General features: G+C 42.4%; 1 protein-coding gene and 1 long non-coding RNA gene across 4 annotated transcripts in view; both read left to right on the top strand.

Annotated features, from left to right (window-relative positions):
• The window catches only part of magi3b (membrane associated guanylate kinase, WW and PDZ domain containing 3b), a 305,615-nt gene that overhangs the window by 125,100 nt on the left and 155,515 nt on the right, over positions 1 to 25,000 (top strand). The gene's annotated exons all lie outside the window — the stretch shown is intronic.
• Positions 14,052 to 16,375, top strand: LOC311048801. The gene is made up of 3 exons (XR_014601118.1): positions 14,052 to 14,091; positions 15,721 to 15,917; positions 16,041 to 16,375. It is a non-coding gene; the product is annotated as an uncharacterized lncRNA (long non-coding RNA).

Here is a 25,000-nt window from a genome sequence, read left to right as displayed (position 1 = left end):
TTCAGCCCTACTTACATTTCGGCCATTTGAAAATAGCACATCTACAAGCTCACTATGCGTCACATCGCGACGCATTGTGGGCTTGTAGATCGGCAAGCCCACAAGATCGGCTTGTAGATCGGCAAGCCCACATGTAGATCGGCAAGCCGGCTTGTAGATCGGCAACCCCACAGCATTGGTTCTCAAAGTGGGTCCCCGGACCCCACTTTGAGAACCAATGCTGTAGATCAGAGGCACTACAAATCTTGAGTACCCCTGCTATAGATGACTGATGTAAGACTGACCGTATGAAGGCGGAGATCCACATTATTACACCCCAGTCTGGTTGTAAAACTCTCCTCTTGTTTCCAACGCAGTCGTAACAATGAAAGCTGTGAGATTGTCCTCTAGTCTCTAGTTGAGCTGAGAGTTTATAGAGACTGAGCCACATCAGCTCTTATTCTCCAGTCTCACACACTATATCCCTTCAGGTGGGATTTGTTTCAGAGAGAGAAGGATGCAAAGAGAGAAAAATAAAATAAAAGGGAGAGAAGGAGAGATAGAGACAGAGAAATGAAGACAGACAGTAGAAATAAGCAGAACAAGAAAGACGGATGCACGGAGAGAAAGAAGAACCCGGTGGAGGGTGACAAATGAGGGTAACAAGGTAATCTGGGTTTATCTCCACCTCAAGGTTGTCCTGTATTCCTATCCATCTGCAATTAAGGCTTCATTGACTGCACCTGCTCTTCATGGGCTATGAACAGCAAGCCCACAATTTCCACACGCGTGCACACGCATGCACACGCACACACACACAGTGGTGGGAAAAGTACTCACATTTCTTACTTAAGTAAAAGTATCAATGCTGCATTGTAGAAATACTCTGTCCGGGAATTAACAAATGACTTGAGTAAAAGTACAAAAGTATTGGTATCGAAATGTACTTAAAGCACCAAAAGTAAAAGTACTCATTATGCAGAATTCAAGTTCAAACGTATAGAACTCTTTTGAAAATAGCAGATCTACAAGTTCACAACGATGCATTGTGAGCTTGTAGATAGGCTTTTTTTCAAATGGCCGAAATGTATATAGGGCTGAAGTGGTTAACTCATTCACTGCCAGAATTATTTCTGGCCCGTTTGAACACCGCCAAGATTTTTCATTGAAAAAAAAAAGTACTCAGGAGCCGAGATACAGAATTTTTAAGTTTTAAGTTAACAAGGAAGTGGATGGGAGTCTATATCTTCGAAAAATCATATCTCCTTGGTCTTTGAATCAAAAAAAAAAAAAAAAAATGTAAAAAAAAAATATTTAAAAAAAAAATATTTTTTATTTTTTTAATTTTTTTAAAAAGTCGTTTTAGTCGTTCTAGGCAGGCATGGCTTTAAACAGAAGTCGTTTTAGTCGTTCTAGGCAGGGAATGAGTTAATGTATGTTTTTTAATAATAATCATTATCTACAAAGTAACTAGTTACTGAAGTTTTCAAATAATTGTAGCGGAGTAAAAGTACAATATTTGGATCCGAGATGTAGTGGAGTAGAAGTAAAAGTATTGAAAATTGGAAATACTCAAGTAAAGTACAAATACCTCAAAATTGTACAGTACTTAAGTAAATGTACTTAGTTACTTTCCCACCACTGCGCGCTCACACACACACACACACACACACACACACACACACACACACACACACACACACACACACACACACACACACACACACACACACACACACACAGAGTAACTACCAGTGTGTCAGTGCTGACTGTACTGTAGCTGTAACCATGACACTGGCAGCATGCGACAGCTTGACACTTCAGTAATAAATAATGAAAGCAGCGAGGCCATCAGGCATTAGTCTCTGTCTGGATAGGATACAACCAAAAGCACACAGAGGCCACGGCAAAGCAAAGCCAGCCCAGCAGTCAATTAAAAGTGGGGATGAATCAACCTGTCAGAAAAATATTGTTGCCACCTGCACAGTCCTGTCAACAGCACACACTACTGCCAACATTCATGATTCATGTATATTAGGGATGCACGATGTTTATATTTTGTCGGAAATCCGATAAAAGATTCATTGAATGTTCAAATCCAGTGGTTCTCAAACTGTTTAACTTCAATTACCCCCATAACACTGAGAGTATACAAATAATAACCAAATGGACCTGCCATAAGCTTCCATTTGGTTACATTTGTACACTCTCAGAGTTACAGACCATTGGAACCCTCCCAAGGAACCCTGAGGGTCCAAACCCCACGTTGAGCAGTGTTCATGTTGTTGGCTAAGACTAAAAGAGTAAGATTTTGATATTTAGTCGACTAAGACTAAACAATTTCAGAAGACTAAAATAGGACTAAAACTAAATGGTGTGTTATTCAAAAGTCTAAATCAGAATTTGCTGTCAAAATTAACACTGACGTTGAGAACCACTGTTCAAATTGATTATTGTAATACAAGTGTCCAGTGGGGTTTACCTTACATCTAATCTATTATACAGTAACTGTGATTCTGGGTGCAGATGCAGACTTCTAAAAAATGGTGCATTCTTATTGCCTGATGTATTAGGCCTACTGATGCACATATCAATCTAAACATCTTACATTTAGTAAGTCGTGACTTATTTTTTTGAAGATATTTTTGGGGGCTTTTTCTGCCTTCATTAATAGGAACAGTAGACTGACAGGAAATGGGGAGAGAGATGAGGGGGGGGCACGCAGCAAAGGTTTGTCGGGATCGGTAGTCAAACCTGCGACATGCTGTCACGTTGGATTACCAGCCTAGATGCCCAGACGGTTAGGCTACGCCAACCGCCTTGGCCGGTGTGACTTATTTTTACTTAACCTTTTTTCATCACAAAAGGCTTTTTCAGCACCACATTCAAACCAAAATAAAATACAACATTGGCCAAAGATTTCAGGATTATTTTGCTGTTTTTACCAATGTTTTTAGTTAAATATCGGCTGATACTGATATGAAGAAACATTAATCGTGCATCTCTCTAATAATTGTACTGCATAGTTTGTGTGCACTTATCAAACATAAGTACATACTGTAAAAGGATTAACAAACATACTGCTGGTGTTCAGCACAATTCACACACACACACACACACACACACACACACACACACACACACACACACACACACACACACACACACACACACACACACACACACACACACACACACACACACACACACGGGGACCCAATAAGTGGAAGCAATTAAATCACAATTATATTGTTGGGGATATTTGTTATTTATCTTAAAGTGATATCCATGAGGAGAAAAGAAAATAGACAAGGGGGTATTTTAGAGGACAATAATTAATTTAATCAAGTGTGAGCGAACTTTCAAAAAAAAAAATGGTGCAGCTCCCTCCCGACAGATAATCCGCTTTCCCTGAAACATTTCCAACAGGATTAGCCCCCGAGGGACGCCCGACTGTGCTGCCTTCGGAAAGAGAGACAGAGACAGAGACAGAGAGAGAGAGAGAGAGAGAGAGAGAGAGAGAGAGAGAGAGAGAGAGAGAGAGAGAATGGCAGAAGGAGGAGATAAAAAGAAAGGGAGAGAAACGCAAGGAGGGAGAATGTGATATATTAGGCAAAGAGAGTGAAATAGCAGAGAGAGAGGACCGGATGGAGGTGGTGACGGGGGGGGGTTGGTTGTGATGGATAAGCAGACATACGTACCAGAGGAGAACAGACAGAGAACAGAGAGAGGAAAGGAGATGGATGACAGGACGAGACAGAGAGAAAGAGAGAGAGAGAGAGAGAAAGAGAGAGAGAGAGAGAGAGAGGTTGATAGACCATTCTCAAAGTGATAGATTAACCCATTCAATCCGGGAACGCATCTGTGTCATTTTTTGCTTTAACCATTATTTTATACAGTACTTTGGGTTATTCAAAAATATCAGATCTACAAGCTCATAGTTTGAAAAATCGTGAACATTATTTTGTGCAATTCTTTGAATATATATTTTTTAAAGCAAACATTTGTAACTAAAATCTTTACTTCTGGAGGTCCCTGGAACTATGTATTTTACAAATGTTCGCTTTAAAAAATATTATATTATATTCAAAGATTTGCATAATTGTTCATCTAAAATGACACAGATGCGTTCCCGGGAATGAATGGATTAAGAGAAAGCGAGAGGGAGAAGAGAGGGAATGAGACGAGGAGAGAGAGAGAGAGAGGCAGTGAGATGGAAAGCAGAATTAGAAGAAAAGGTGAGGCAGCACAGGGGATGAGGAGAATAACAACAAGTAACGTGATTAGGCCTGGAGTGGTGCAGGGAGACAAGAATAGAGGGAGGGAAAAAAGTGACAAGAGACAAAGAGAGAAAAAGAGGGATGATGTGGGTCTGTAGAGAGCGCTATAAGGAGAGATTTAGAAACAGGGGGAAGGCACAGAGGGAGAGCGGGCATGGGCAGAGCGTGTGTGCGCGTGCGTGTCCTACTTGTTGTTAACTAGTTGTAGGAACTATTGTTGTATTGTTGTATTGGATCTATTAGCTCGTGCTCATTTGATTTGGCTATTTTATCTCATGTGTTTATGAAAGTAGGTAGCTGATATATTGCACTTTTACCTTAGCGCTAGGTATACCCTTGGTTGCTTGTTTTTACAGGAAATGCACTTAAGACCTCTGGTGATTAGTAGTTTTGTTCCCTACCTATGTTGAATGCACTTATTGTAAGTCGCTTTGGATAAAAGCGTCTGCTAAATGACTGTAATGTGTGCACAAACAGGAGGGTTGATAGAGCAAGAGAGACTTGATTGGAGAGAATGCAGAAAGGAAATGGACACAAAGAAAAAGAGAGCAAGACAGACAGATGCTTGGAGTTAAGTAGGGGTTATAGATAAGAGAGGATGTTGTCTGTAGTACAGTGGTTCTCAACCAGTGGTCCGGGGACCACCAGTGGTCCTTGCAGGGTGTTCCAGGTGGTCCCCAGCTAAATGATGGAGAGTTGGTAACCACATGGACCCTTTTAGATCTTTAACTCTTGAGAGCGTAAAATGAAACCAAATGGACCCTTACGGGTCCATTTGGTTTCATTTTACGTTCTCAAGAGTTAAATTATTGTTAAACATCTGCTGCTGTAATCTCTCCTATTGGTACTAACATCAATACAGCATGGAATTATGGACAAAATCTCATCCAACAATAACAAAATATTAAACGTTTTTTGTCTGAGAGGCTAAATCTCATCAAATGGTGGTCTGTGGCTCAAATGCAGAATAAATAATGGGCCTTGATATGAAAAGGGTTGAAAACCACTGATCCAGCATCGTTTTTTAGCTGGACTGCAGGGGGTCTGCCTTATACATGCAAATGTATATCTACCTTCACCCATGGCAAGCAAAGGCAGTGGCCCTCATTTATCAACGCAGCGTATAAACCGGCGTATATTTTTCCATATATTCGGCCGTACACCAACGTCGAAGTCACATTTATCAAAGGATCCTAAACAGCTGATCCTAGCGTACATCAGGTCGGGGCTTTGATAAATCTCACGTCTGAAAACGAGCGTCATTTAAATAACACGCCCTTAAATATTCTCAAAACGCCCCGATTTTACGACATGAAGGCGAACCAGAATACGACCAAAGACATGAAAAGCCAATAAGAAATAGCTTCCCCCGATCGCCTCGTCACACACGCACACGCCCCTCTCTCTCTCTCACACACTCACACACGCGCCCGCCTGTGTTTTTCATGTAATCCGCAGCGGTATCTTTGTCACTTAGGCTTGTAGCCTATATGAATGACATATTATGACAACAATCACATCGCCATGAATGGAATACGTTTGTATATTAATTTATTTACCCCATACCGAGCAGTGCGCGTTCAATTTACACTAGAATAAAGCAGTCAGACTCGGCCAGGCTGGAAGTGATTCCGTGCCGCCACGTTAATAAGAGATTGGAGCGTCGGGTTTATATCCTTAACCCAGCCAGGTTGTAGTCTTCATAACTCTCTATGACATAACGCCATAACATAGGACAAGCTACTGTAAGTTTGTAGTCCATGAAATGATCGTCGGGAGTCCCGAAAATGCGCTCGCATGAAGCGCTGTATATTTTGAAAATAGCCAATGCAACCGAATGACTGTTAAAGCAGTTTGTTTAAATTACTTTATAAAATGTTATATTTTCACAGGGATTATTTATTAGTGTAGATATACATTTAGGAGTGGATATATGTGTCCAGATGCCTGTCAGACCGTCAGACAATGCTGCTCCGCAGGTCTAGAATGGAATAAACGGGCGCAGCCAACGTCAACAACTGGTCTCGACCAGACGTGAGATCTCAGCGTAAAGTAGGATGAAGCCCACGTCAGGATATATTGATAAATGCCGAAAGGTGCGGTGATCTCGCCGTACGCTCATTATTCGGGCTGCACCGCGTTGATAAATGAGGGCCAGTGTGTGTGATACATACACTAAATAGGTAAAAAGTTAACCTTAATAGTCAACTATAATTCCACATGGATCAGAATGGTGGATTTACCATTCATATCCATGAGGGCGGAGCTGATCTGAGCTTCCTTTTAAAACCCACTTAGACCTGTTGTAACCGGTGTGTCGTTAAACGGCAGTGAGACAGTGATACATCGATAATAGTAATAGTAATTATAGCTGTCTGCGCAGCAATGGTCAGGGAACGGGCAATTGCATGTGGGAAAAAGAGGAAATGGAGAAAAATGGAAAATCGAAAGAGGAGAAAGACAAATGAGAAATACAAAAGGGTGGATCAGCACAACTGTCTGGATCAAAATGTTCATTAAACCATTAAGGCCCCCCTCTGTACTCCCTGTGGAACCTTTTTTACCTTTATAAGCATTGTTCTGAGGACAGAGAGCAACAGCTTGTCTGCGGATGTGAGATTACAAGAAGACGATGAGACAGGGGTTAAGGGGCGAGAAGGTCTGAGATATAAGAAGGGGGTATAAGGCCGTTCAGTGATTTTATTACAAACATTATGATTTTAAAATACATTCTGAGTGCCGGGTCAATGAAGTGAGAATTGAGGGGAAATGCATTCATATTTTTGGGTTCTTGTAACAACCACTGCTGTGGTGTTTTGAATAAGTTAGAGGCAGTTGTTTGATTTCTGGGGCAGTCCGGCAAACAGTGAATTACAGTAATCAAGGTGATTGGTGACAAAAACACGATGAGAGTTTGAGCATCGCTGAATGAAAGAATTAGATTGGTGACAAAAGCATGATGAAAGTCTGAGCATCGCTGAATGAAAGAAATGGAGAGAGAGAGTTCTGGCAACACCAACAACTGGCATCTGAGTGCATCCTTTAATGTCATTTAACACTTTTAAAACTGGATGAGTTTGAAAACCAGACTGAATTAGTGAGTGGTCATTCATAAAAGAAGTAAGCTGGAAAGAAAGAGGTGGCGCAGTCGGTAGCGCTGTCGCCTCACAGCTAGAAGGTCCTGGGTTTGATTCCCGCCAGGGATGCTGTGGGCGCTGGGGGCGTGTCTTCTCCTCCGTGTCATCAGTGCCCATACCCTAGGTGGGGTTGGCGAAAGGGCCTTTCTGTACGTTTGCATGTTCTCCCCGTGTCCCCTAGGGTAGGTAACCTCACAAAAAAACATGCAGTAATCCTGGTCTCTAATCTATACTGCCTCCCCCTGGTCAGCCGGGGTGCCTGATGGAGGGGAAAGGAACTGGTTGGAATAACGTGTTCCTTCCATGCTCTACGTCCTACCGGGAAAACTCCCCCCTGGCCGGTGATAAGAAGCGGCTTGCTAGCTCCTCATGCATTGAAGGAGGCATGAGCCTGGGCTCATGCCTCCTTCAATGCATGAGGAGCTAGCAAGGCTCTCCCTTGGCTGGCAGAGGTGGAGTAGCGCCCAGGATTACATAGGCAATTGGCACTGGGTGAAAAAATGGGTTGCACAATTGTGGGATAAAAATAAAAAATAAAAAAACCTGGAAAGAAAGGGCAATTTTGGATATGGGTCTAAAATTATTGTTGCTGTCAAGGTTAATTTCTTTCAATAGTGCTTGAATAACAGCTGATTTAGAAATTGGAGGAATAACACCTGCAGACGGTGACTTGTTAACATCAGAAGATAAAAAAAGGCTCTTTTAAAAAATCACATCTAAAGGAGAGGAGAAGGAGTTCATGTCATTAATTATCATCAGTACGCTATAAAAAAAGACTTAAAAGTTTGATACACCTCACTGTGTTTGATAGAGTACACAGAGAGGGATGATTTGGTCTAATGCTTTGTCGATGACAAAGGACCATAGTGTCACACATCTAAAATAGAAAAGGCTTCATTGGAATTCGGGAAGGGCGGCGGGTAAGAGAGTTAATGGTTCTGCAATTTGGGGTTTGTGAGGATTTGCGGCGGCGATAAGCGTTTCGATCTTTCTTCTTCTTTTATAGTCTGTTTCACCTCTTTTAACCCATTAAGACAGGGTAACCCGGGGTCAGCGGCCAAATACATATCATTTTGGGGGTCCTTGACATGAAAAAGTTTGCGCACCATTGATATAGAAACATACGTTTTTCAGAAAACTGTCTACAAGACATTTTGTAGAATCGGCTTCAGGTCTTAATGGGTTAAAAGTTCTTCCATGGCAGTGAAATTGCACCATAATTTGGAAGCCTTCCATTTATCTTCAGAACAGCTTACATGCCCTTCTTATACACCAGACTCGGTCCATTACCCATGGTGGTGGTCTCGTTAAGGCAGGAGAGACTATAGACCACCATAACTCTTCGAGTTATAGACGAGTTCCATTTGGAACCCCCCCCTAAGGAACACTGAGGGTCCCTGGACCCCACTTTGAGAACCACTACTTTAGGCCATTTGTTCTCAAAGTGGGGTCTGGGGACCACTGGGGACCACTTAAACCTTTTATACTTTGGCTATTCAAAAATAGCAGATCTACAAGCCGTGCTAGATCTGCCATTTTTTTAAAAATCGTGACATTTTGTGCAAATCTTTGAATATATATATTTAAAGTCAAATCAACTCAAATCTTTGCTTCTGGGGGTCCCTGGAACAAAATATTTTGAGATGGGGGTCCGCGGCCAAATACGTATCATTTTGGGGGTCCTTGACATGAAAAAGTTTGAGCACCACTGCTTTAGACAATTGGAGGGGAGCCACAGTGACCATCATTGTATGAACGTAGTAGCCAACACTGTCCACAGTACATGAGGAATCTAGCGGATTAAGCCGCTGAAGCCTGATAGGTGTTACAGAAATGATCCATGGTCTGTGAGCACATTGTTAGGGCTAAGAACATCATCCTGATTATTTTGGTGGATATGACAAACACCAAGAACAGACGCTTTACACTGCTCTTTGCTGCATCTGGTAAAAAAAAACACATCTTGGAAGGCATATTGTGTGAAATGCCATTAACTACATATGTTTAGAAATGGCCAAATTGTTCAATTATTGTATGAACTAAAGCTCACGATGTGATTATGTCAGTACGCCCTCACATACAACAAAAGGCTCTAACAGCCAATTTCAAGAATATTTTGCGGCTCATGAGTGCTCTAGAAAAAAAGTCTGCCTCCGGCGCGATAATTCAACTTCCTTTTTACGCGTCATCATCATCGAGCCAGAGTGGATGCCATTGCCAATGGGTCTGTGTTGAGCTCCTGCATTGGGCGCTGCAGCCTTTGATTAAAGCCCCTCTTTTTCCAAAGCCTAATGCCCTGGCCTTGAATTATTCACAGGGCTGGTGGAGTAAAGAGTTGGTGTGCGTGTGTGTGTGTGTGTGTGTGTGTGTGTGTGTGTGTGTGTGCATGCTACGCGGCGTCGCGGCCGCTAAGTGTGTTAGCCTAAAAAACATAATGCAATAAAGCTCATCCATGCATAATGGATGGCATACCGGGGTCCGGGCCGCTCTCTGTCATGGGGGAAGACAGAATTAGAGTCCAGGGATCAGGGGAGAACGATGGGAATGGAGTGGAGGCATGGGAGGGAGATGAACGACCAAATCGCCATCCCTTCCATGTGCCAGAGCGGTCTGCGGTCAAAATATTCCCTTTCCTCTCGCTGTAATCTTTTCTGCTGCTCTCACGTTCTCCTTAAGGTCCTTCCACACCCGGGGCGCTGTTTTCGTGCAATTGATTTGCCCGAAAATAAATAGCCTACTGTACATCCACTCAGTACGCAAATATTATGCCATAAAGTGACACGATTCTTTTTCACCGACAAAGAAGGTTATCAACCTGGGTGAATGAGGCATCAACTGTATGAATAGTGTTGCCGGCAATTATTCATAATAAATGATTTTTTTGTCACACCCCCAAAACCTTCACCCACCATAAAATAGAGGCTCTCTTTCTGTCTGCTGTCTCTCTCTCTGCCCTTCTTTTACATGTTTTTCTTTGTCCTCTAATCTCATTCTCTCACTCTTCTCTTATAACTCTCTCCGTCTTTCTCTTCTCCTCTATCCGTCTTACTGTTTCCCTCTCTCCTCTTTGCTCATGTGTCTCATTCCGCCCCGGCCCCTGCAGCCTCCTTCAATTTGCACAGAACAACAGCAAGTAGTGGGCATCGTATTTCAAAGCGCGCATTAGCCTGTCATCATGGATCATAGAGCCTGCGTGCGCCGGGGCTGCATAACTGCTCACTACGCTTTTTGTTGTTAACAGCATGGGATTATGTTCAGGGTCAGGCTTAGGGTTAGTGCAGAAATTGTCTGCACATTAAAAAAAAGGGGATTACAATAGTTTGCAACCGGTTATAATTAATTTCCTAATTGAAGCAAACCGAGATTGCAATCTCTCTTCCACCATGGCTTCTCCGGCGTGCAGGCTGAGAAAGAATGCCTCCGGGCCATTAAGATATCGCGGGGTGCATTTGGGTAATCAGCACCACTCCGGCCTCGGCATGCTGACAACGCTCTCCCCTTGCAGCAATTAAAGGAAATGCCAGTCCTCAGGGGGGGTCCACGAGTCACACAAACTCATTTGTCGCCCCCAGTCGCGGTAGCATTACTTCCAAAGTCCAATTCACACCTTCAGAATCAATCATGCACGCTGTGAAGAAGGATTTGTCACCGGTGGGGTTTTGTACAGCTGTGGACACGCGCGCACGCACGCGCACACACACACACACACACACACACACACACACACACACACACACACACACACACACACACACACACACACACACACACACACACACACACACACACACACACACACACACACACACACACACACACACACACATTGTAGATGGACAAATGCTTGTTCAAATCAGTTGTGTATTGATTGTTACATGTATTTTTTTCCCCCATATCAGCTGATGCCAAGTACTTATATCATCCTATAATTCTACAAAGCTCTGTGACTCTGTGTGTGTGTGTGTGTGTGTGTGTGTGTGTGCTCTTCTGCCCGGTTCTCCTCAGTGCCTGGAGCATTGCACACAGCCATTGACCATCAGCTTGTGCACGGAACACCGACGCCCGTTTTGACACTTTACCCAAATCCGAGTTTAATAGCCTTTTTTCCGAACCTCTGTTTAACCCCACGGCGGGAGTTTTTTCGACGTTACTGCGCATGCGTGGTCAAGTGCGCATGCATGTGCAGCCACGTACGTGCACATGCACGTTTCGTGGTCGCTGGCGACCGGGTTGCCAGATCATGTGCGTGAAACAAGCGCGTGCGTCCCCAAAATCGGACTATGGGTGCTCATATTCCCTGGTGGTCCTAACAACTGCTTGATATTCAATCCATTTTGCTCAACAAAAGAGACTTACGGTTCTTTGTCAAAGGAAGAAAATCTAATCATTTTAGCATTTGGGAAATATTTAGTTTTAGAAACATTTTCACTTGGCATGAAGCTGATAATATTGACTCAGTGGGCATGCAGTGGGTGGCAGGGAGACCCATGCAAATGGCTCCAAGAAGCTCTCACATTAATGCAACCATTAACGGCAATATGTGCCATGTCAGAGACAGTGACCTCCTGCCTACTTTCTCATTCTTAGTCACTCAGTCTGAATAAGAAAATGTAAATGTTTCACCCACAGCCCTTCTGTTCCATTCCATTTCTAAATAAAGAAGTACCTACTTAACACGACGCACACTCTGTGTGAGAGCGAATGTCTTAAGACACAGTTGAAGGTTACAGTTCCATAAGGGTCCAAAAAGCATCACCACCCACATAAAGGGGGGCGGGCAGGTTGAACCCAGTGTAAATAGAGCACTAAAACCAAGCAGAGTGCTGCTGAGCATGCCTCAACCCTTTGAATTACACTCTCAGATCAGCCTCGGATGACAGCCATTCGCACAAGCACTGTACAATAGGAGAGCATGACGTCACTGTCGGGGGGAAATCTAGCTTGTATATCCAAAACTTTTACTTTTCAGGAAATGGTAAAAATTGTGTTTCAGATTAAACTTTTTTTTCCCTTAGTCTTCTCTTTTTTCCCTCTACAGTCTACACCTATACCTCTTTGCCAAAAATAGCAGATCTACAAGCTCGTAGATCTTGTAGATCTGCTATTTTTGGCTAATGTTCCATTCAGAAAAGGAATTCTAGGGTTCAAGTGGTTAATGTAAAAAAACGAAATCCTATCACACAAAGATTTGGCGGACCCCCCATAGTAGCTCTGAGGACCCCCTAGGGGTCCCGGACCCCCTGTTGAACTCCTTATATTATAAGGAGTTCCCAATACAGCTACACCCAAATATGGATTGTGTTGTCTAACCTCAATCTGTCGTCATGGCATCGGGGGCAAACAAATCAGCCCATGCTCCATGCAGTATGGGCGCACAAGGGGGCGTATATGCCCATATATGGACATATCCTGATAACATCAGGGATCTCCATAATGGGCATAAAACGGACAAGGACTGACTGATACTGAGATATCCATATATGGGCATATGGGTCGGATCTGAGCTGCGACGTAGGTGTGCGGCCGCATAGCCACAAACCTCTAGAGACCGGCTCATGTCTGCTCAGACATCTGTGTGCCCCTCAGGTTTAATCCAGTAAGACCGGGAACGCATCTGTGTGTAATTGTTGTCTCCGCCAGGAGACACTAGGTCTGTCTCAATTCAGGGGTTGCAGCCTCCAAGTGCGGATTTTAAGGGCGATGACGTCACAGTGGCGCGCCAAGTGCTGTCCCATTTCGAAGACCCCTTCAAATCCACCCTTCGAATGTGCCCTACTTTCCCCCTTTTCCAAGCGTACACGCGATGTACGCTTCAAGCACTTCGGTGAACAGCCGAGTCCCACAATGCAACGCGAACTGAGCTGACTGGAAAATTTTCTGAACGGCCGCCATCTTTTTCACCGCTATAAATTCTCGTCCATCTAAACTTCTAAAACTCTCTCTAACTTCTTTTTTGTGCCACGGAATTTACTTTTAAGATGTTTTAGGATAGCATTAAGTAGTTTAAACTTCATATATGTGGTGATACTATTTAAAAATAAGAATTCAGAGAACCGTCCCGTCGGGTCCTGGGGCGGCCAGTGAAACTCACGTAGCCGTCTAATGCAACCTGTTTTCGGCCTGACTCTTCCAAACATGCCGTTGCTCCCACGGTTGTCCGTGGAACGAACTTGGAGCCAGCCTGAACCAGCCTTAATGGTGGACCAAAGCTGTAAGTTTTAAAACCTTTTAAAAGTGTTGTTGTGTCACGGAATGTACTTTTAAGATGTTTTAGGATAGTATGTAGTTGTTTAAACTTCATATATGTGGTAAATGTATCGTGAACGAGCCTACTTTAACGTTAAACCGCGGCCAGCGGTGCTTCTTCTACCCGAACACAGCCAGCTGTTTTCGGGGTAGTCCTTTTCAAATGCCCCCCCCCCCCCCCCCCCCCGAGATAGTCAGTGGTTAAACATTACTGAGATTATACGGCTGGTGTAATTGTTGTGTTTAAACATGAAATGTAGAGGGTTGTATGTCACGAGTCCGACTAGTATTTGTTTTACATTTTGTTAATGGTCAAATTCAGCTGTGGATTAACTGTGGTCGTTAGTAGCGTAAGAGCCCTTTTTGAGTAATGTTTTTATTGCATTCAACAGTGGAGGAAGACCCCATACTGGCCCCAGCCCCCAGTGCCCCGGAATTTAATTTCAAATGTAAGTACCGTGTGTGTGTGTGTGTGTGTGTGTGTGTGTGTGGGAAAAGTACTCAAACGTTTTACTTAAGTAAAAGTATCAATACTGCAATGTAGAAGTACTTTGTTACAAGTAAAAGTCCGGAATTAAAAATGTACTAAATGATCATTTGAACTGGGGACCCCCCACCCTGACAGGCTTTTGGAATTGTAGGAGTAGAGGCATAACATTTTTTTTACTCGGTTCCACAGATAAATATTGTGAAAATAGCAGATCTACAAGCTTGTAGATCAGCTATTTTTTTAATAGTATAGTTTATTTTCCTCTTTTTTTTTAAAGGTCTTAAAAGTCTTAAACTGTCACTTTACTGTCATCTGGGGACCCCCCAAAAAGCATGCAGGTTGAGAACCACTGATTTAGACCCTGAAGTGTATGATCAGTGTTGCCAGCTTTTATGAGAGAAATAAGCAACCGGGTCTATGAAAAGCGACTATAGACCACATGAGCACTTTAAACCTATATACCTATTTGAAAATAGCCGATGCATCTTTGGGGTCCATTAGCTCTGGTCGTTAGAAGGAGCTGGAGAACTCCTTCTAACACTAGTATGGACCAGTCCAGAGCTAAGGGGTCCATGACATGAAAATATTTGAGAACCACTGCTGGTTTAAATAATAATAAAAAAAATGTGGAAGCAAGCCCAAATATACAACTACACTTTAGAAACAGGCCCAAGAAGGCCCAATATTTACAAGCAGTAAACAAAAAAAGAAGCCCAAAGTCGCTTATAATAATCTTACATGGCAACACTGTATGATAATGATCTGCTGCAGTTCAACTGTGAAACAGACGACCTACAAGCTCACAGTATGTCACAAATGCGACGTGTTGTGAGCTTTCAGATCTGCGATTTCAAGCAACACCCACAGCCATTCAAAAACATCAGAACGACCTACTATGGAATGCAGTCGGGTCTCTCACCCTCAGAAAGTTGTTAGCCTATTAATGTTGATGAGGACAGGAGACGATTGATTTTGAATAGCTAACGCTAGCTTTTAGGTTAACTGTCATTACTGTCAGGTAGGCGGTTTATTATCCAGAGGGGGAGATCTCTCTCCCCCTCCATGTAGGCTGACACAGTTGGCTGCACAGTGGATGCACTGTTTACATTGCTCGCTTTTAACTTATCTTATGTAAGCCAATTCTAGTCTCACCATTGTGGTTGAAACTTTCTCTCCCTCTTTTTCGTCTCATTCTGCTTTTCACTCTGGCAACTTTCTTTCTGTATTTGTTTTTACCTGGTGTTTGACCGAATACTGGTGGTTTTAAAAACATTTTGAAAATGAACGAGGGGGTCCAAGGATGACGGGGAAAGGCTCTTCTGTGAGCCTGCCCTGCTCGAGTTTACAGATATGTTAACAGAACACAGTAGTACAGGGAAATTATGTGAAATTATTAGATGTTAATGTTTTGATTTTATTTTCAAGGCATTATTTTCACTGGCCCCACCGGGCAAGTGCTTGTTGCATTCTGCTGGCCCTGACGGTTTAAAAAGTACATCCGGGCCACTGGGCCATTTATAATGTCGACCCCTGAATTCATAATAATAATAATAATATACCCCCCCCCCCCCCATTCATATAATTTCAGGTCATAACAGCATGTGCAGTTCTCCACAACATCTGCATGGATGCTGGTGATATTAATTTGTGACCCCAGAGGATGAGGGAGAGGATGAGGGGGAGAGGGTGTCTGAGGCAGTCAGTGGCGATCTGTGGCGGGAGCAGCTGACTGCGGAGGTGTCTGGCCTGGAGGAGGTGCCCATGGACCATGACTATTAAGTACAGGCAAGTAGAACAAATGTATATATCTACTGATTCCCATTTACTTATAAAATGTTTTGTATGTTTACCTTAGGAAACGTTTGTAATAGGTTTGCTATTCTTGCCTCTTTCTAAAACCATCCACAGTGACATGGCAGCCGTCTATTGGGTCAGCCTTGCAAACCCACCTGATGAACGATGCGGTGGACAGTGGACCACCCCAGATGATGCTCTACTTGCTACCTCGAGGACAAACACCAGGGTCTTCATATGTTGCACCCCATCCGTTTCACTGTTCCTGGTTGAGAAGGTCTAACAACACTGACAGGGACTCCCTGTTTAGCCCAGAAAAAGACTGTGTACCCTCATCATTAGAAAATGTTAACATTGATAGTGTTTATATGAAATGTGTTTTTAATTAGAGTTTCACAGAAGGCACTTTACTGTAATGTTTCCCTGCATTTGAAATAAAATCAATTTGCACTGTTTGAATTGTGTTGGACTAATATGATCATATCATGTAGCTGGAATAATTAACATGTTTACTTAAGTAACATTTTGAGGTATTTGTACTTTACTTGAGTATTTCCAATTTCCAATACTTTCACTTCTACTCCACTACATCTCGGAGGCAAATATTGTACTTTTACTCCACTACATTTGATAGAGTTAATCTTGTTGATAATAATTTGTCAAGTGTCAGAAACCTGCTTAAAATGTCATCTCTGATATAATATGCTTCTATTTCTCCTATTCTACTTCTGTGCAAGGCCGCTGAGCTGGCTCTGTTTGAGATAACACTCTCTCCTTAGAGTCCCACTAACTTTGTTTTTCTCTGATGGGTTCAGCCTGGTATGTTAACCATAACACTAGGAGGTTAATCTCGGACTGTTTTCAGAACAATACATCTCGGTGTTCTTCTCTACGATAACCATTCTTTTCAGTGCCACGCAGTGACCACTGACCACTGACCGGTCAGAGCTGTCACACCATCATCATCTACCATCCTCATCTTCATCATCTTCATGGCTGCCTGTATTAGAGTCTTCTTTCCTATGTTGCCGTTATGAAAGTGTCTGGTACTTTGTGTGGGTGATGAGGAAAAACAGCTCTATCAACATTTATTTTAAAACTTTAGTTACTAGTATACTTTGCAGATACATTATGATATAATGAAACACACATTAACCACTTTAACACTATTTTAGACTATTTGAAAATAGCTGATCTACAAGCTCACAAGCTTGTAGATCGGCTATTTTCAAATAGTACTTTTACTTTTGGTACTTTAAGTACATTTTGATGCCAATACTTTTGTACTTTTACTCAAGTAAATGTTTAATTCTGGACTTTTACTTGTAACAGAGTATTTTTATATTGCAGTATTGGTAGTGTATACCTTCAAAAACTGTTCAAAACAGCGTATCTGATACGTTGATACGCATCTGATATGCTGCACCCAGTGGCTGCTGGCTGGGCTTGGGAAAAAATGTCCGCACATTTTCCACTTTACATGTTTCTTACCCCTTTCTGCACATCGTATCCAAAAAGTAAAGGTATTCTGAAATGCTCACACAGATGTTTGACATTTTAACGTACCATAAAATCCATCCAACGAGTTGAAAAAAGTGTTTAAATCGCTTCTCTCCTCAGCCGGTTCAATAATATTATGCATTAGAAGATGCAATTCAACATTTGACCAGTAGGGGAATCAGTAATGTTATCTCTATGGGCGCAACTCTTGCGCAATGTCTTAAAAACATGTAACCGGCGGAGGAGAGAGGCGAATTAAGTGCCTTTTTCAACTCGTTGGATAGATTTTATGGTACGTTAAAATGTCAAACATCTGTGAGCATTTCAGAAAACCTTTACTTTTTGGATACGATGTGCAGAAAGAGGTAAGAAACATGTAAAGTGGAAAATGTGCGGAGATTTTTCAACCAAACGGCAGAGATAAACGAGGAACCTCATCTCGGAGCTATACAGCGGAGGGTGAGGTTCCGATTGGAGCTAGTCGGACATCAGACCGTTATGACAAAACCAGAACATAATTAATTTAATGAATATTATAACAATAAAGAGCGAGGAATCAACCACGATAATAGAATGGCCTTATGAACAAATATGCTAGAGCAGTGGTTTGTTTGATTGATTGACTGACTGATTGAATTTTTTGTTGGGCAAAAGAATGTAAAACAATCCTTTTCATGTCAAGGATCCCCAAAATGATATGTATTTGGCCGCGGACCCCCATCTCCAGATATTTTGTTCCAGTGACCCCCAGAAGCAAAGATTTTAGTGACAAATGTTTGCTTAACAAAATATATATTCAAAAATGTGCACAAATTCAAAAATAGATCTACAAGCTCAAGCTATGAGCTTGTACATCTGCTATTTTTGAACCCATCAATGAACTAACCCATCAAAGTCACACAGTATAGGTTACGTCGGACATCGTACCGTTATGACAAAACCAGAACATAATTAATTCAATTGAATGAATATTATAACAATAAAGAGCGTGGAATCAACCACGATAAATAACATGGCCTATGAACAAATAGACTTGAGCAGTGGTTCTCAAACATTTTCATGTCAAGGACCCCCAAAATGATATGTATTTGGCCGCGGACCCCCATCTCAAAATATGTTGTTCAAGTGACCGCCAGAAGCAAAGATTTTAGTGACAAATGTTTGCTTAACAAATAATATATTCAAAGATTTGCACAAATTCAAACAATAGCAGATCTACAAATAGCAGATCTGCAAGCTCAAGCTATGAGCTTGTATATCTGCTATTTTTGAATAGCCAAAGTATAAAATATGGTTAAAGTGGTTAAAATTATTGTGACGTCGCTATATTAATTAAATCGTTTTGTGGAAGACCCCCTGGAACCCCTGCAAGGACCCCTGGGGGTCCCCGGACCCCACTTTGAGAACCAATGGGCTACAGTTGTAAGTGGGTCTGTCAATCCCATCAAGTTCGTTCCGCAGACAACCGTGGGAGCAACGGGACATTTGGAAGAGTCAGGCCGAAAACAAGCTGCTTTCAACGGCTACATGAGTTTCACTGGTCGCCCCAGGACCCGACGTGACGGTTCTCTAAATTATTATTTTAAATAGTTTCATGATTAATTGACCACATGTATGAAGTTTAAACAACTTAATGCTATCCTAAAATATCTTAAAAGTAAATTCCGTACCACAAAAAAGAAGTTTTAAAGCTTTTTAGAAGTAAAAAATAAAAGGCCGGAGAAACAACAGTGGTGGACGCTCGGCTTTTTCCGGGTTCACTCGACTCGACTCGGCGAAGTGCTGTCCCATTTCACAGGCAGAGTGTATGCCCTATGCGCCCTCCAGGGGGCAGTGCCCTACCCACCCTACCTAGGGTGTGCACTTGGAGGCTGCAACCCCTGAATTGAGACAGACCTTATGTTTTTGTTCTCGTCCTTCCGTGTGTCCACCAAGCTAACATTGGTCAAGCTTCACGTGACACGTGACAATATGTTGAAAGGGTGTGCTTTGATTGGCTAGCGAGACGCATGATGAAATGGAGTCCTATAAATAGGTATGTCACTTCAAAAGATCATTTATATCTTTTGAAGTGAGGTAAGACAGGATTAATCAGGAACAGTGCTGGCGGAGACCTGTGCTCCGAGGAGCACATTTTCTAGTTTTTTGATTTATTTGGCTATTCAAAAATAACAGGCACCGAGTGCCGCGCTATGAGCTTGTAGATCTGCTACTTTTGGAAAAAAAACATGAAAATGTGTGCAAATCTTTGAATATATATATATATACATTTTCAACTCAAATCTTTGCTTCTGGGGGGTCCCTGGAACATATTTTGAGATGGGGGTCCGCGGCGAAATACATAATTTCGGGGGTTCTTGACATGAAAAAAGTTTGAGAACCACTGATATTATAGCAGCATAAGTTTTTTCAAAAAACTGTTAGGATTTAGAATACATTGTAGATTCCCAGAAGCAAAGATTTGAGTTAAAAATGTTGTCTTTAAAAGATATATATATTCAAAGATTTGCACAAATATTCACGATAAAAAAAAAATTGCTAAAGAAATCTTAAAATGACACAGATGCGTTCCCGGTCTTAATGGGTTAATGACTGTGCGTACTTCATGCGCGTACATGTAAGGTGACTGATGTGGAACAGAACAGTCGCTCTGTTGAGGAGAGGTTGTGTGAGGATATATCCGTCTCATACCCACATTTTTATAAGTCGTTAAAGGCCTTCAAAGACAACCCACTGTGCTTCAATTCTTGGAAAGAAATGTCTGTTACTGTTGGAAGAGATTAGTGTGGATCTGCAACCTGTCTTGCAGAAAGCGCTGGAGTGGAATGCGTGCACGTCTGTGGATACCACATTGTAAGAGAACTATATCCACATCCACAGCCCAAAAATAATGCAATACAATGGTTGATGTGCTTGAATGAGCCTATAGTGTGAAGTAATCAGTCCAATTTCTAGTACACCTTAGAGATACCCCACTGTATATCTTGCTGTACCGTCCTCCACTCCCTCTTCCAATAACAGGCAAGTGGTTCCCAGATTAATTGAAGAATCTTTCTCATAAACAGTCCTGTTCTTTTTGGATGGACCGCAGCAGTCCGACCAACACTACAAATGCATAACGTCTCTGACGAGTGATGTTACACCACTGGTTGGCTGGTTGCCCTAAAAAGAAATACGATTAATCGTCCCTACAGGCTATGCTGTATGCTGTAGGATGCTGGTTGGCCTAGCAACGAACTAACCAACCTTTTTGCTATTATTTGCAGGAATCTACAGTAGGAGTGTTAATCACTGGTGTTTTGCAGTTCACTCATCACTCCGATGTGTGAACTGGAAAAAATATGTACAATGTGTGAGTAAAGATTACAATCTACAATAATGATCTCAATTCAAAGTAAAAACTAAATATATATGTTTTTTTGTAACCAGAATCTTCTATTCTAAATCCCCCCCCCAGCCCTCCCCAGTTATTATCATCAGTTTGGATAGTGAAAGTCAGAGTGTGTTTTTTTGTATAGTTTGTGGACACATCCTATTATTTGTAGTGGTGGTTATAGGTGTTGTAGCGAGGTTTGGAGACATTATTTGAAAAGTTTGGATTAACTTGCGCAGCCCAAGTTGCATCAATCATACAGTACATAGTCCGGACATATAGACCAGATCAGAATGTTTGAATGTTTTTCAACAAAAATGTTTTCACAATATAAAATAAAGTGTCCAGAACATTAGCTATGTCTAGTTTGTCAACCTGTGGATGTTGAGAACAAAATATAAGACTTGATAACAATCATAAGTATCCTATTCTTCCAGAAATAAGCTTGGTTAATGAATAAAATTGCTCCAATGTAACACTGCAGGTGTTATCTTCCCGAAAATATTTTTCCAGTTGTGTTGATGTCATGATAATTTGGTCTGTACTAGCTTTTGACATTGTCTTGTTTTATAGCTGACTCATCGTTGATGGCACAACAGTACAACATAATGTGGTGTGCCCAATATAACTACTGTATTTAAAACAATTATAATAATAATGTGAAAGTGGTAGCAATTATTCAAACACAAAAAAGAACAAGAGACTCAAATGAATACCCAAACCTCTTCTCTCTTACATTTCCTAGTGGATTTTTGTGGCTGGTTATTAATAAATCAGGCTATTTGCACTTGAATCAATGTGACTCAGGCAAGGTTGTTTTCTTTGCCCCAGTGTACAGTACAATACAATGACAGCGATACGAGTGTTTTCCCCCCCCGACTTGAAATGGTGTATTTTGCAACATCGCTCTGAGGGACAAGACAGGATTAGGAGTTTAGATGATCATGGAGTCAGAGAGCTCTGTGTTTGGCCCAGTGCTACACTGGCAGACTGACTGGGGATGTCTGGGCCTGTCGCAATTATTACACAATTGTCTAATCGCAATTATTTTTGCATAATCGTTTCCATGTTGAAACATTTTCACCTTTTCAAATATTTTAAAAATCAGAAATAGCAGATCTACAAGCTTTCAACGCGTCACTTAGTGACGCGTTGTAAGCTTGTACAGTAGATCAGCTATTTCAGCTATTTTACAAAATTATTAAATGGCAATAGTTTATTTATTTATTTGCATGTTTCAGTTATTTGTCATATCTGCCCTGTGCAATTTTTGATTTCGAAGCCTAAAAGGCTTCATATGTTCAGGGGTGCACATAACTGGTGCGCAGGTGCGCATGCGCACCCAAAATAAAAAATGCGCACCACATCAGGCGACGCGAGGCGCTTTTGAGCACCAACAGCTGGGACAGGAATTTTCAAGCTTTTATTTTTTAGCAAAGTGCACGCAGCCAGCAGCGGCTGTTATTAGAGGCACTCGTCGTCACCGATGATGAACGCAGCGTAATGGTGCAAAATATGCCGTGAACGTCCCAATCTGGTGGATAAAATCAGCGCAGCAACACAGGGCACCAACCTTGGGGGCTTTCCCTAACAGCGTGAGAAAAAATCGGCGGAATTTAGAAGCAGAGCGTCCTTTTTTTTCTCGCCCTGCCCCCCCCCCGTTGACAAAACTGTCCGGTGGGCACCGTGCTGAACCCCCCCCCCCCCCCCCGTTGACAAAACGGGACGGGACCATGCGCACCAAGTCACATCTCCAGGTGCTCTTCTGCGTACCAGACCTAAAAAGTTATGTGCACCCCTGCATATGTTCCAATGTTCAATGCCAAACACACAATTAAATCGTCAATTGCAATTATTTGAGTGACAATCAATCGTCAGGGCACTTAAATGTGTAATTGTGACAGCTCTATGTCTGCTACAGTCACTCTGCTGACACTGTCAGACTGACTGATGTCTGCTACAGTCACTCTGCTGACACTGTCAGACTGACTGATGTCTGCTACAGTCACTCTGCTGACACTGTCAGACTTACTGATGTCTGCTACAGTCACTCTGCTGACACTGTCAGACTGACTGATGTCTGCTACAGTCACTCTGCTGACACTGACAGACTGACTGATGTCTGCTACAGTCACTCTGCTGACACTGTCAGACTGACTGATGTCTGCTACAGTCACTCTGCTGACACTGACAGACTGACTGATGTCTGCTACAGTCACTCTGCTGACACTGTCAGACTGACTGATGTCTGCTACAGTCACTCTGCTGACACTGTCAGACTGACTGATGTCTGCTACAGTCACTCTGCTGACACTGTCAGACTGACTGATGTCTGCTACAGTCACTCTGCTGACACTGACAGACTGACTGATGTCTGCTACAGTCACTCTGCTGACACTGACAGACTGACTGATGTCTGCTACAGTCACTCTGCTGACACTGTCAAACTGACTGATGTCTGCTACAGTCACTCTGCTGACACTGACAGACTGACTGATGTCTGCTACAGTCACTCTGCTGACACTGACAGACTGACTGATGTCTGCTACAGTCACTCTGCTGACACTGACAGAGGATGTCTGCTACAGTCACTCTGCTGACACTGACAGACTGACTGATGTCTGCTACAGTCACTCTGCTGACACTGTCAGACTGGCTGATGTCTGCTACAGTCACTCTGCTGACACTGACAGACTGACTGATGTCTGCTACAGTCACTCTGCTGACACTGTCAGACTGGCTGATGTCTGCTACAGTCACTCTGCTGACACTGACAGACTGGCTGATGTCTGCTACAGTCACTCTGCTGACACTGGTAGACTGATGGAGGATGTCTGCTACAGTTACAGTGCTGACACTGTCAGACTGACGGAGGATGTCTGCCACAGTCACATACTGATGTGGGTGCACTGGCGCCCAGATGCTGGTGCCAGTGTTGCCAGATTTTGCAAAAGAAATAAGCAACTAGGTCTATGAAAACAAGCCCAAAAGAAGCGACTATCAGGCCACATGAGCACTTTTTTAATTTATTTTTGGGGATTTTTTTTTATTTTTTATGCCTTTATTATTGCTAGGTCAGTAGGCTGACAGGAAATGGGGAGAGAGAGATGGGGAGTGACATGCAGCAAAGGCCGTCGGGATTCGAACCCACAACGGTCTGTCAGGCTACATTGCACATGAGCACTTTTGACAATGCGATGCGTTGTGAGCTCGTAGATCTGCCATTTTCAAACAAATATTGAAAACATTTTTAAACATTTTGAATATGTTTTGGGGTCATTTAACACCAAATCTGGTACAGGGGTCCCTGGCACAATATATTTTTAGATGGGGGGGAGTCCGTGGAAAAATACATATTCATTTGGGGGTCCTTGACATGAAAATGTTTGAGAACCACTAGTTTAAACAACATTAGGAAACAAGCCCAAATAAGCAACTACAAGCGACTTCACAGAAAATACATGCCAAAAGTCGCCCAAAGTCGCTTATAATAAGCAGACATGGCAACACTGGTTGGTGCTACTAGACGCTGATGTGATGATGCCTAAATGACAAGCTAGCCAGAGCCAAAGCCCCGTCGTTCTAGTTTGCAATGTGTTGGCCCTCTGTTGTACTGACTGTTATCTGTATGTACTGTACTGTATGTATGCACTCATTGACACTTTCAAAGCTCAATTAACATCTGGGCCAAATTTAGAAAGCATTTTAATCTTGTGCAAATAATTGGTTTCTTACCTCTTGACCTTTAATCATCTCTTTTCCACACTCACATTTGAATCTGGCATTTAAGGCCTGGCATGTCAGCGGTTTGCTTTTCTTTGCTGATTTATTTACCGTTGAAACATTTAGGTTGTTGGGTTTTCTGTGTCAGGACTACAATATTGGAAAAGGTTAGGGTTCTTATTACCACTGGTTATTTTATCATTAAAATCGTAGTGTTCTGCCAATTAGTTGGGGGCCCACTTGCAATACCCTCGCGGCCCACAAGTGGGCCCCCGGCCCACAGGTTGAGAACCAGTGTCCTATGCAGTCAGTGGCGACTGCTGTGGACATGTGTTGGTCAATTGGGATACAGGGTGTTGTTTTGAAGTGATGCTACCTTGTATGGAGTTGCTGTGTTGTTATTATGTCATTGTTATTAGATGTTGTGTGATACTTGGCTTAATGCTGTGTTGTCCTGGATATAAAAATGTGTTTTGTT

Source organism: Gymnoscopelus microlampas (assembly GCF_963454915.1).
Source record: "Gymnoscopelus microlampas genome assembly, chromosome: 7".
Taxonomy (NCBI): Eukaryota; Metazoa; Chordata; class Actinopteri; order Myctophiformes; family Myctophidae; genus Gymnoscopelus; species Gymnoscopelus microlampas.
This window is presented reverse-complemented; position numbering and strand designations above follow the sequence as displayed.